The 13,802-nt window shown below is 44.0% G+C and overlaps 1 protein-coding gene across 2 annotated transcripts in view; it reads left to right on the top strand.

Annotated features, from left to right (window-relative positions):
• The window catches only part of Rab3gap2 (RAB3 GTPase activating non-catalytic protein subunit 2), an 85,506-nt gene that overhangs the window by 16,673 nt on the left and 55,031 nt on the right, over nt 1–13,802 (top strand). The gene's annotated exons all lie outside the window — the stretch shown is intronic.

The following is a 13,802-nucleotide window of genomic DNA, read 5'->3' as shown; positions in this document are numbered from 1 at the left end:
TTCAGTATTAGGTTGACATTTTGAAAAAAATCTTTATCACAAACGGTTATAGGTTTAGTTTGTAGTAACTAACTAGATACCTGCTTTTAAGGAACTTAATGTATACAATAAATGGGCACTGTAGTCTATGCTACAAGGACCTGAGACTTTGTAATTCATGATGAAGTATCATTGGCTGTGGTCCTGGGGGGCCAGTTCAAATCCAAGATGAAGGGCTTAGCATCTGACAGTGCCCTTTTTGCTGCCTCATAGCATGGCAAAAGATGAAGGAGAGACAAAAGAAAAGTGTGTGTGTGTGTGTGTGTGTGTAGAATCCAAACTTCCGCGCCCCCTCAGAACAGACCCACTCCTATTATAGCAAACCCATCCCATGATGGCAGCATTAATTTGCTCACTCTGCTTTTCTGACTTCACTTCTTATTGGTTCTCAACTCCTCCTCTTACATGGGGTTAAGTGTCAGACATGGCACAGGGGACTCGGTAGAACCATAGCGGTGGGCTAGATAGAGGACGTTCATTGCTTTGGGAGTCTTTCCTCTTCTAAGTTATTCTAGATGCCTTCTAAATATTCTAGAATATTTGTTGTGCCTGTCATATTCTAGGTGCTGAGACTATATCAATGACCAAAGTAGACAAGTCCCTGTGCATCTTCCTGTTTCACCTGTGAGTCGTGGATGATCTAACTTAAACTGGTTTAAATCGCGGGAGCCTTCATCACTTCACATGGAAGGCCATCCAGAGTTAGGGTGGCTCCTGGGTCATTTGACCCAGTCACTGAGCTCTGTATGTCATCAGTCTCTGCATGTCTGTCTGTCTGGCTTGTTTCTGTCACAGGCAATGGGGTGGTTATTTGTGACCAGAGGGAGGAAAAGACTTGGACTGTCACCTGCTGTTCTGGGGAAACAGGTTTCCTTAAAAGCCACTTACAGCTTTGCCACATCATTTCTTAGCCAGAACCTGGCCGTATGACACCTAGAAATAGCTTGTTTCTGTAATCACTGACTTTTATGTGTGTGGAGAGACTTCTCTTCCAGTCTATGATTTGGGTAATTTCTCATTTTATACCATGATTTTGGTATTTTTATTTTTCTCTCCTTTTCCCTTGGTTATTCTACCTAAATTTTTTTTTAGCTTTTATTCTAGTAGTTAGTTTCCAAACTTGAGTTTCAGTAACCAGTGTTTTTTTCTGTTTTATTGTCTTTAGTTATATCTTTAATTCTCTTTACTTTGAGTTTGTTTTCTAGCTTCTTAAAATGTCACTATAGATTACTTATTTTAAATCTATTTTCTCTTGTAATATAAATCTACATATTTACCTATGCACTCAGGTTTTTATGTGTGTTTTCAACTTCATTTAGTTTAAAATGTTTTCTAATTTCTTTTGGTTTTCTTTTTGATTTGTTAGAAGTGTGTTACTTAATTGCAAATGTAATAGTCTCCCCTTGAGGAGGGAGACTTTTCCTAAGACCTCCTATGGGCCTGAAACATTGAGGACAGCTGTGAACCCTACCTGTACTATTTATCCAACATGTCCATACTTTAAAAAAAGTTTAATTCATAAGTTAGATGCAGTAAGATATTAACAATAATAACCAATAATGAAGTGGGAACATTTTTAACAATATGCTGTAATAAAATTGCAAGCATCATTACCTTTACATTTGGGGGCCAGTGTTAATTAATTAAAATAAAGTTACATGAACATATGCTCTATGATGTTCAGACTGTTGCTTTAACAACCAAAATGACTACAAGAGACTAATGGGTGAGTAGCAATGTGCTGGACAAAGGCAGAGTTCACAGCTTCAGGACTCCAGGGCCTGGTGGAGTGGGACATTGTGCGGTTTCATTACGTTAAGTCAGAACAGCACACAATTTACAACCTGCAACGGTTCATTCCTGGAGTTTTCCACTTATCCCTTGGACCATGACTTGCTTTGGATAACTCAAGTCACAGAAGTAGAACTGCAGATAAGGAAGGCTGTTACTGGGAATTTACCAGATTGATTATTTCTGATTTCACCTGATGTTATCAGAGAGCTTCTGTTACGTGCTTCCAAACAGTGTAAATCTATGGGGCCTACTTTATGGCTTCATACACGGTGTGTTCTATTAGATATTTGTCTCTGTTGACAGGGAAGGGTTCTCTGCATTCAGTTAGGTTGGTCTGTTCCTGTCTCTGTGTTCTTCCGGATTTCTCTTCTTTCTGCTAGTGAGAGAAGGGAGTGGAAACGTCCATGTGTTCTGGTGGACTTGCTCAGAAGGGAGTGGAAACGTCCGTGTGTTCTGGTGGACTTGCTCAGAAGGGAGTGGAAACGTCCGTGTGTTCTGGTGGACCTGCCTCTTCCCGTGAGCACTGGCAGTGTTGCTTCAGGCACTGAGCGGTCCTCCTGTGGACTGTGTCTCCATTTATGCTTGTCTGCCTCCTGGGCTGCTCCTGCTCTGAAGTGCGTCAGTGTTCCTTCCCAGTGATGTGTACTAATGTCTGCCCTCTCTGCTTCTTACACAGGCATTGCTTTACCATCGCCTGTCTCTCCCTTCTTTTCCATTTTAACTGACTTCTGGTTTTGAAGCTAAATTGTGTTTTTAATAGGTAGCTGGATATTGCTTTTTTAATCAACCTGATACTTTCGGCATTCATTAAATAATTTCTTCACATTTTAAGTGATTATTGGTGTAGCTAAATTCTCATCTGCCATTTGGCTATGTGTTTTTTGTTTTTTGTTTTTTTTTTTTTTTTTTGGTTTTTCGAGACAGGGTTTTTCTGTGTAGCTTTGCGCCTCTCCTGGAACTCACTTGGTAGCCCAGGCTGGCCTCAAACTCACAGAGATCCGCCTGGCTCTGCCTCCCGAGTGCTGGGATTAAAGGCGTGCGCCATCACCGCCCGGCTGGCTATGTGTTTTGTGTATACCTAGTCACTTTTTAGTTCCTTTATTAGTCAGTGTACCCTAAGGGAACAGAATCAAAAGAATGACTGCTATTAGAAGGGGACATATTAGACTGGTCTGAGTACTCGGACAATCACTGTCTTAGGCTGGCACATAACATGGTCTGAATACTCCAACAGTCACTGTCTTAGGCTGGCACATAACATGGTCTGAATACTCCGACAATCTCTGTCTTAGGCTGGCACATAACATGGTCTGAATACTCCGACAATCTCTGTCTTAGGCTGGCACATAACATGGTCTGAATATCCAACAGTCACTGTCTTAGGCTGGCACATAACATGGTCTAGGACTCCGACAGTCACTGTCTTAGGCTGGCACATAACATGGTCTAGGACTCTGACAATCACTGTCTTAGGTTGGCACATAACATGGTCTAGGACTCCGACAGTCACTGTCTTAGGTTGGCACATGGCATGGTCTAGGACTCCGACAGTCACTGTCTTAGGTTGGCACATGGCATGGTCTAGGACTCCGACAGTCATTGTCTGTATCCTGGACTATAGCTATAGCCAAGAGTCTATAGCTGCTTAGTTCATGCAGCAGGCTGCCTCAGTGTGGTGCTGAAGGCCTGGAGAGTTCCTGGAGAGCCACTGTCTCCAGTCCATGTTAGAAGCCTGAAGAAGCATGGTTCTGGTGTCAGTGAAGGCTTTCAGTGGCAGATAAGCTTGCCAGCAGGAGCAGAGGCAAGGAGCAAAATCACAACATTTTCTAAGACCTCTTTGTATGGGTTGCCATTGGAAGATGCTGCCCACATTAAAGATGGCCCTTCCTACTTCAGGTGACGAAATGGAAACAAATCTTCCACTCAGTGCTGGGTGGCTGGCTGTGAGGTGCTTCCCAGTTCTAGTCAGTGATAACCAGGATTGGCCATCACAGTGTCTTCTAACTCTTTACTCCATTCTTTTGTGTTAAACAAATGTTTAGTGTACCATTTTAATCATTCAGATTTTTATCAGTATTGTGATGTTAATTGTATATGATATTGATATGACTCACATACCATGTAATTCACCCTTGCAGTATATAACTCAGTTTTCTTAATATTCTCAAAGTTCTGTAACTATTATCATGATCTAAGTTCATAATATTTTAATTACCCTAGCGGAAACCCCACAATGCATTACCTATCTTACAGTAATAACTGATTTACTTTCCTGTGTATGGATTCACCTGTTCTAAGCATTTCATGTGCAATTAAAACAAGACTGACTGGCTTCTACTTACTTATAATTCAAACCACTTCATGGTTTTTACCTACATCGTTTGTTTGTGGTCTGGAAGTCTTTCTCCTTTTTATTGTTTCACACTCACAGCTATACCAGGACTGCCAGAAATGTCACTCGGTGGAGGTAAGATTGTTATTTGCACTACTTTCAGTGATTATAAACAACTCTAAGGTTTATATCCAGAGGCACAACAAACAGCAGAGTGAAAGGCTCGGCAGATATGTGAGATACAGGAGTCCAAGGCCTGATCAAGGCAACAGACACCATCACCCACAGGGAGTGAGTGGACAGGAAGCTCTGAATGCTCCTGCTAGGAACAGATCTCCAACTTCCTCGAGAACATAACTGGGTTTTGCCCACATTAAAGATGGCGCCAACAGTGGGAGTAGGGTGTCTTGCTGTTCACTTACTGTTAAGTTGTGTGGAGGCACTATACTGTAAACACTGAAGGTATTCTCAGTCAGCTGCCATTGGGCTGAGGCTGTGGTGAGTGGTGGAGGAGAGTGAGCTTTGGCTGTGGCTGGCCCATCATTGGAGAGCTGGTTCCTGGTGCGGCAGTGGCATGAAGAGCATTGAGAGAGCAAGCTTTCAAAGAGTGAGTGAAGCAGCCACCAGAGCTGAGTGCTGCCGCCCTGGAGGCCAGCCGCATCTCTTGAGCTCAGCAGGAAGCAATATGGACTCCAGGCTGCCTTTTATTTTGGGATGCCTCTCGTCGCTTTGAAAGTTGTTTCATTTTGATGACTTGAAAGAGTAAAAGGCTTTTATATTTGAGAGACTTAATCCTGGGAGTCTGGAAAAGCCATTTTTAAGAAAGGAGAAGCCAGTTTTGCTCATGAGATTCTGAGCTGTCAGCTGTAACAAGGGCTGGACCCAGCAGAGTGGAAGTCACCCTGTGAGGAAGTGACAGCAGCAGGAAAACAAACCGTAAGTTAAATGCCCTGAACGATGGTGACGGGAGGAGCGTGGTCCAAGTGGAGAGCACGGCATGTGGAGAGGATGGTGAGGAGGGGCGTGGTCCAAGTGGAGAGTGTGGCATGTGAAGAAGATGGTGAGGAGGAGCGTGGTCAAAGTGGAGAGTACGGCATGTGGAGAGGATGGTGAGGAGGGGCGTGGTCCAAGTGGAGAGTACGGCATGTGGAGAAGATGGTGAGGAGGGGCGTGGTCAAAGTGGAGAAGGCGGCATGTGGAGAGGATGGTGAGGAGGGCCGTGGTCCAAGTGGAGAGTACGGCATGTGGAGAGGATGGTGAGGAGGAAAAGGTGCAGTGAGGGAGAGTGGAGTACCACCAAGAAGATGTTTGTGTCTGGGTCTAAGAGAGGATTCCGTGTACTTCCTGCTGCTCCATGATGACCCCAGCTGTCCCACCAGCTCATAAAGCTGTGAATGGAATCTCAAAGAGGTTGGTACTGTCACCTTTGTGCTGCAGCTCTGGAGAGGACGTTGTATCCCAGGAGCCTTTGGTCACAATGACTTCTCTTTCTTCAAAGAAGACATTAGAGCCACTTTGAAGGATGATTCAAATACAATGGTGGCAAGAGGATCTTTCACTCCAGAAGGGTTTGGCTTCCTCCTGGGAGAACCTCATCTTAGTCATGCTGAGAAACCAGTTCATGGTTGGGGAGCTCTGGGTCTGTGGTCATTGTGTGCTTTCAAGAGTCCATTGGTCAGTGTGAACTAAAACCTCCAGGGACCAAGCCACAGTAGCCTGAGTCTTCTTCACATGTGCTTGACCTACCTCTTTATTCCGTGTGGAGTGCAGACTCTTCAGCAGCACCAAGTGCATTGCGAGGGCTCCAGGGACATGTCCCCGAGCCTGCTTCAACTGGCTCCACTCTAGGCCGCTGGCTTGTAGAGAAGATAAACTAGGCGCTCCTCTTGGCTTTTGTCCACTTTGGGTTGTTGTCAGCGAGGCTCCTTCCTGCCCATGCTGGGAATTGCTTGGAAACACAGGGCAGGAACCTAGTTGTACTTTCTGGGCTTCTTTCTGCAGACTGTCTTGTCTTTCTCACACTAACCAGTAGCGAAAAATGAAAGCAAAGTACTTTTTCTTGGGTTTAAAAAAAATTGCGTGTATGTGTGCATGCGTGCGTGCGTGTGTGCGTGCGTGCTTGTGTGTGCGCGCTCACCTGGAGCTGGAGTTATAGGTGGTTGTGAGCTGCCCGACATGGGTCCTAGGAATTGAATTTACATCCCCTAGAAAAGTGATAAGCACTCTTAACCACTGAGCCATCTCTCCAGACACATTTTCTGGATGTTTTTAATGATAATGTCACTGAACAATAAAGTCCTTCTGCAAACAAAACAATAAAATTATATTCCAATATCTGCATCAGCAAGAGCCATATCCAAGAAGGTCTGTGTCTGTGACTATGACATTAGTGGCCTTTGAGGTTTTGGTATATCTTTCTCCTGTAGCGGGAATCTTAGAAGGTGTAATTAATAAAATCAAACCTAGAGCCAGTTATTGGGATGAATGCTGGAAGATCAGAGAAGCAGAACAAACCACAGCCACCTCACCTTGTCGATTCCTCAGCTGATCCTGTTTCCTCAGACTGGAAGCCTCTGAGTCCTCATCTGAATGAATTTCAGCTGAACTGTTGCTAAAAGCTTACAAGCTTAACCTGCCTAGTTCCTGGTCCTCACGCCTTATATACCTTTTTGCTTTCTGCCATCACTTCCTGGGATTAAAGGCTCACTTCCTGGGATTAAAGGCGTGAGTCACCATGCCTGGCTGTTTCCAGTGTGGCTTTAAACTCACAGAGATCCGAATGGCTCTCTGCCTCCCAGGTGACAGGATTAAAGGTGTGTGCCACCATTTTCTGGCCTCTATGTCTATCTAGTGGCTGTTCTCTGACCCCAAATAAGTTTATTAGGGTGCACAATATTTTGGGGAACACAATACCACCACATTCTCCTGTAGATATTTCACCCTATAATTGTGTGCTAAGACTGCCATAACACACTACCACAGGCTGGGTCACTTAAAGAACAAATATTTATCTTGTCACAGCTGAAGATCAAGGTGCCAGGTATTGCCCCTCCTCTGACTACTGCAAACAGCTGTGCTCCTGTGTCCTTGTTGGCTTCTCTGTGAACAAGTGGAACTGTGGAGTTGTTCTGGTGTCTCATCTCTTCTTAGGATATGAGTCCTATAGGATAAGGCACAGCCCTCAGGACCTCCATTAACATAAACTTTTTTCTTACAATCCCTATGCTCAGTATAGTCACATGGAGCTACTGCTTCAATATCTAAGTTAGGGCGGCAGGGGGACTACAATTCAATATATACAGTGTCCAAAATAATGTTTCCATGTCTAACTGGTCACAGCTCTAATTGGACAAATGAAAAGAACACAACTGATGAATTCCTTTTTCCCTACAAGGAAGTGCAATAAGAGAATGAGGAGACAAGCAGAAATAAGTATTCGGGATGAATTGGGACGTAAGGAAAAGGATAACAGTCTTGCTCGAGAATGACAGGTTGATAGCACCGTGATAAAGCAGTGGATGACTGGGAAACCTGGAAAAGAAGATAAACACACTGTCCAGTAGATAGAGGACAGTCCTGTGAGTAACAGTAAATCACCTTGCAAGGATTTGTGTTTTATTTTCTAGCGTTACAAGAGCTTGTAGTTGGGACTGTGATTGCTTTGCTGTGGGAACTAAGTGATGAACGTGGAATGTTTGTTCAACCAGTGTCAGGCCATAAGGGAACTGAGACAGTTTTGGAAGAAGCTTACGGAGGCTTACATTAACCTAAATTGGTAAGGTATTCTTTCATTGGTGCATTAGAGCAAGTGGAAGGAAGGATAGAATTGGCAGGCTCCATCATAACCAGATAGTAGACAGGAGAGGAGTAGACCTAGGGAAGTTCTACCCGAGGTCCTCAACTCCAGTGGGCAGCGGGGAGAATTTCTACTCAGAGTACTTTGAATTATGTTTCATCTGTTTTACAGAAGGGTGTATAGTGTGATTTTTCAAGGGCAATCATGATTCATCAGATTAATAAGGAATGAGAGTATGCTGATTGGAAAGAGACCCTGGAAAAATGTTTATTTATAGGCCAACAATTGGAATATAACTCAAGCTGATTACATGTTCTTAGAGTATCTATCATTTAAGATGATTCTGGAGAATCTCCAGCCTTATTGCATCACCTCCGTTAGATGTTGCTGCCATCTGCCACACTGGACACACAGCCATCCTGGAAGGTGACCACAGAGGGTCTCATTCCCAAGGCTAGTTCTCACTAGGAGCTTGGACCTTGACTGTAAGAAGTGCTTATTTTGTCAATGGTCCTTCTTTCAGCACTAATGCGAGCCAAGTGTAACCTAGTCAGTCTCGATGGGGAGTGGTTTGTTTTGTTCCCTCTAAACAAGGACAGTGATTTGGCATCATGTGGACAGTCTTGGTTTTCAGTTTGGGGCAGAAGTATGTCCAATGGACAGGGGCTGAAGGTCCTACCAGGCAGTTTCTACCACAGAGGATAGTCACTCAGAGCAAAGCATGATCCCGCTCAAACTGTCCGGAGTGCTGAGGTTCAGCACCCTGGCTTGCTGCAGAGCTTTTCCTGTGATTCTCCAGTCTCTGCCTTTCTGTGTTTGTTTGTTTGTTTGTTTGTTATTTTTATTTTTTCCTGTTATTTCTTGGCCTTTTGGAGTGGTAAGCTTCAAAGCATTGCTCTGTCAGACACTGGCTTAGTTTCAGTAAATTCTGGTGGAGTGGTTTGCTAGTGTGAAGGGTACAGTTAAAGTGATCCTGGCCAGCAAAGGTAGCTTTGGGTTGTTTCTAGATTCTTGTCCTCAGAGTAACAAGCTGCGCAGGTCCAGTGTGGATGGCACTGTGGTCGCTGACATGCTGAAGAGCCTTACTTTACTCTCTTCCTTATCAGCTGCAACGTTTCCTTTCTCATCTGTGATTGTTGGTTTTAGTTCACCTCCGCACTCCTCAGGAAGTCCCCCAGGGAACCTTCTGTCCTGTGCATTTGGGCTTGACGGGGAGGTCTCTGTTCTGCCTCCTGTCCAGGTGGATGGGGTGGGAAAGGGATCTAGGGCCTGAGTGGTCAAACATGATTCCAAGCAAGCCTCCTCCTCCAACCTCATTCACTTCCAGCCAAGCCTGTTTGGTGGTTTCCCAACAACCAGGGAAACTGCTCCTGAGCTTCCCTGTCCCATCAGTTAGCACTTAATTTCCCAAGCTCCATCCTCAGCACTACAGCAGAGATGAAGAAAAAGCCTTTCAGCTGGAGTGAATGAAGATCAGGGTAGAATGGGTAGAACACAGTTTAGCATGCACAGGGCCTTAGGTTTCATCTCTAGTGCCTTCCCTAGCCCCCAGATATGCTGTTTTTAATGGGGTTTTGTACCAGGGAGAATAAAAGTAAAATTCACACGGTTAATTCATGCTTTTTACTTGAATGTGTATGTGTACATGTAGCATGCCCGAGTGTGTAAATGTATATTCCGTGTTTGGGCATGTGTGTGTGTGTGTGTGCACATGAGTGCTCCTGGAGGCCTGGGGTTGGCATCAGGTGTCTTTCTCAGTTGCACTCCCTCCTGTTCATCGAGGCAGTGTCTAAGGTACAACCAGAGCTCACTGTTAGGGCTCATCTGACTAGCCTGCTAGTCCGCTTACCTCAGGGGTTCTGTCTCCACCATCAAAGTGCTGGGATCGATTCCAGGCAGGCTTCACACCCACTGACTGACAGATTCTAGACCCACACTCTGGTCCTCGTGCTTGCTTAGCCAGCACGTCATCCACTGCGCCAGCTCCCTCTACTGCTGCTCCGTTGTGTGCTAGTGACTGATTTGTAGTCACTTAAACAGAGGACTAAGAAGTGAGTGCATGCCTGTTGTTGACTTTTTAAAGTGGGTTCTACCCTTTGTAAGTGTATTCTAAATGGTTGGGCCCCTAGTATATTAGCAAACTTCAATCTTAGGATAGTGTGAAATGCTCATTAATGTTTTAATCTTTGATTTCACTTGTGGGTGACACTGGTCATCTTCTTATGTTTTCCATATATAAATCTTTTTGGTGAGTACTTACTACTATTTATTTTTTCTAAAATCTAATAGCAGCTTAAAGCCCTTAGCATTTAATTTAGCAATATGGTCTATTCTGACTTCAACTGGATACTCATTGCTCTTTATTTATTGGTCGTGTTGGTCTAAGAACTAAATGGTAGAGTCTCTGGGTAGATACTATTTGGTACTTTCTAGTACCACACAGCACCTGGTGGAGTAAAGAGACAGTATCACACTCTACAGTTTAGACATAAATAACAGTGGAATCGGGGTGTGCTCGCCTGTTGAGACCAAGGCTCTGTACTCAGTCCTTAGCACTGAAACCAGGAAAATAACAACAAATAATCCTGAACTAACTGTGAGATACACTGTAAAATTACTGACTTCCTCTAATTTTAAAAAATTGACATTCAGAGTGTACATTTTTGTCACTAATTTTACTTGAAAGAGAGCTTTTTTTTTATTATAACCAAATTAGAGAGAGTTCATGCTTTGCCCCATTTTTGATTTTGAGAAGACCATAAGATGTTTAATTTGGGTGGTTCAGGCTCTGATCTTTCTACACTGTGTGAGGTTTGGCAGAGGGGCCGAAAAGCTTTGCCATCTCTGCTCTGTTTGGTCTTTTGAACTGTTCTGTAGAATTTTGTTTGGGGACAAGAAGTCCCATTATACCTTACCCCGAGAAAATAAGGAAAAGAAAGTTTGAAAAGCATTGGGCATAACATAGATTAGAAGCAGACTACTACCAGGAAACGTGGCATGGAGACCTTGCTTTTATGGTACCTCTCTTGCTTTCAGAAAGTGTGAGTATTTCTGAGTTTGGTGGCACCTACTAGAACTACTGTGAGTATGAGAACAGACCCTGAGAACACTGGATTTTACTGGCAACCCTGTGATACATAAACAACTTTGAAAGTTAGCCCAATGAAAAGAACATCCAAGGTCAAAATTGCAAACTGAGAAACTGCCCCTGGCTGCTTTGATGGCTGTTTCCATACAGGAGTGGAGACACCAATAGACATCAGGCAAATGATGATTCATTGGCGTGGTAGCAGCTGTCTGCAAGCAAAGGCTGGTTATGGTGCTGTAGGATTATCATCTGACACATCCTGAAAGAATGAATCATCTGACAAATTTGTAGTCTGAAAGGAATGCTAAGGCTGTGACGAAGCCCTGAGTGAGAGCAAGTGCCTTCTCCAGGGCCACTGTGGCCGCTTCCTGCACCACCAATCAGATGAAGACAGGTTTCATCCCTCTCCCGAGAGGGTCACGTTTATAACAATGGATGCAGTGTTAGCTTCAGGGTCTGGTTTTTGTGGGAAACTCAGAAACTTGCTGGTTTAAGTGTGACATACTTTGTTTTCTTTCTTTTTAATTTCTTCCTCATTTGGGAAATTAAGCGTCTTTTCAGTTTGTGGTGTTAACTTTAGGATCACTAGCTTCAAGAGAGCAGTGTTAGTGACTGTGGACCATTACTGTGGGCAGGTTTTTCCACACACCTAATTGGTATGCAGAGATCCTTGTGTTACAAAGTGAACAGTGAGCCTGCATCTTACCAGCTACCAAATGTGCACCAATGCCTTGTGCACCGATGCCTTAGCCTGCTGCTAAGCTGGAAATGCAGCTTTGTGGTGAAGCTAGTTCATTGTGATCCAGCCTGAGGTAGGGGCTTCTTTATTTTCCCTATCCTGGTATTTTTGTGAGATTATTTCTGCTTTGACTTGAAGTGTCTTTGAAAGGTCTGACACAGGAACTCCTTCAGACACATCTCTGTCCTTCATGCATAGCTTCTATTTCTGCTGCCACTGCCCCATGCCTTGAGCTGGATTCCTAAGAACCCTTGTTCTTCTCTATCAACTGGCCACATTTTCAAGAACGGGAAAGTCAGAGCAGGGTGCAGTTACCAAAGGAACTGGAACTCTACATAGAGGGTGTCTTAGTTAGGGTTTTATTGCTATGAAGAGAAACCACGACCACAGCAACACCACTCCCCCGCATCCCCAAAGCAAGGTTTCTCTGTGTGACCCTGGCTGTTCTGGAACTCACTTGGTAGACCAGGCTGGCCTTGAACTAGAGATCCACCTGCCTCTGCCTCCTGAATGCTAGAATTAAAGGCGTGCGCCACCACATCCAGCAGCAAGTCTTATAAAGGAAAACATTTAATTTGGGCTGGCTTACTGTACAGAGGTTTAGTCCATTTTCATCATGGTGGGAAGCATGGTGGTGGCATGCCAGCACACAAGGTGTTGGAAAGGTAGCTGAGAGTTCTACATGTGGATCCACATACAGCATGAAGAGAGCCTCACAAGAGACCTGGCTTCAACTTCTGAAACCTCAAAGCTCACCCCAACATGACACACTTCCTTCAACAAGGTCATACCTACTCAACAAGGCCACACCTCCAATAATGCCACTCCCTATGATTCTATGGGGGCCATTTTCATTCAGACCACCACAGAGGGGAAAAGGAAAGATTTTTTAAAGGTATGGTTAAAGAAATACCTTAAGAATACACTGTCTTTGCTGAGTGTGGTGGTGTATGCCCATAATCCCTGGACTATCACTATTTTTTTAATCAAATATTTACTATTCCTCTGTGGTTTGCTCTCTTTCCAGGCTGTTGCCCGAAAGTGGGATCTCCCTTACATGAAAGGACCCAAGACTCAGACTTAGTATCTTGGGTCTCAGTCACTAGTGCAGAGGCCATAGGGTGTGATAGCGCCCCACTCTGAGGAGCCTGGGATGCTGTGTGGAGTAAATGGACTATGTTCTAGTAGAAATCATAGATCCAGGGAGAAATATACTTACAGCTGACTTTTATCCATAGAGATAATTTTCTCTCTAGTTTTTCTGTAGAAAATATGTCTTTAAGACAATAAGGTAGATACAGAATTCCCTTTAAAAAGAGCTTGACTAAAATATGAATTTTGCCAGTAATAATGCCTTTCTGTTTTCAAGAGTGTGCAGCCTTCTCAGCTCTGGCTCCAAGTCCATTCTTATTCCTAACGTGAAGGGAAGCACATGTAACTACACCAGAGGCTGCAGGCTCTGCATCCCAATTTTTAAGTGTTTTTCTGACAGAAGCCCTCAAAAAGAAGAAGAAACTTCTTGTGTAATGAAGAAAGCAACATGTTAAAGTATGCATGTATTATATGTGCAATTCTCACAAGGGAAAAGGGAGAGAAGCACAGTGAATGTATTTGTTTGTATGTGCAAAGGAGCATACAGTAATACATTTCATTGGTTTCTCTAGTTGGCCAGAGCCTGCTGAAAGATGTTTATTTATTTGTGTGTGTTTGTGTGTTATGTGTATGGGTGTGCACACACACATACGCATGTTCCACGTCATGGGCATGCCACAGCACATGTGTTGGGGGTCAGAGAACAACCTGGGGGCGTCTCTTTTCTCATTCCAACATGTGAGTTCTGGAAATTGAACTCGGGTCTTAAGGCTTGGTGGCAGGCACCTTTGTTTGCCCAGCCAACTTGCTGACCTTGAGAGAGATTTTCTAAAGACCACTTTACTGCCTGATGAAATTCCTAATACTGAGTTAATTCTGAGTGTTTCTTGTGTTGCATTCTGCTAATGCCGTGCTGTTTATG

Source organism: Peromyscus eremicus, chromosome 15 (genome assembly GCF_949786415.1).
Source record: "Peromyscus eremicus chromosome 15, PerEre_H2_v1, whole genome shotgun sequence".
Taxonomy (NCBI): domain Eukaryota; kingdom Metazoa; phylum Chordata; class Mammalia; order Rodentia; family Cricetidae; genus Peromyscus; species Peromyscus eremicus.
Note: the sequence above shows the minus strand (reverse complement) of the source record. Positions and strands in the feature narration are given on the sequence as shown.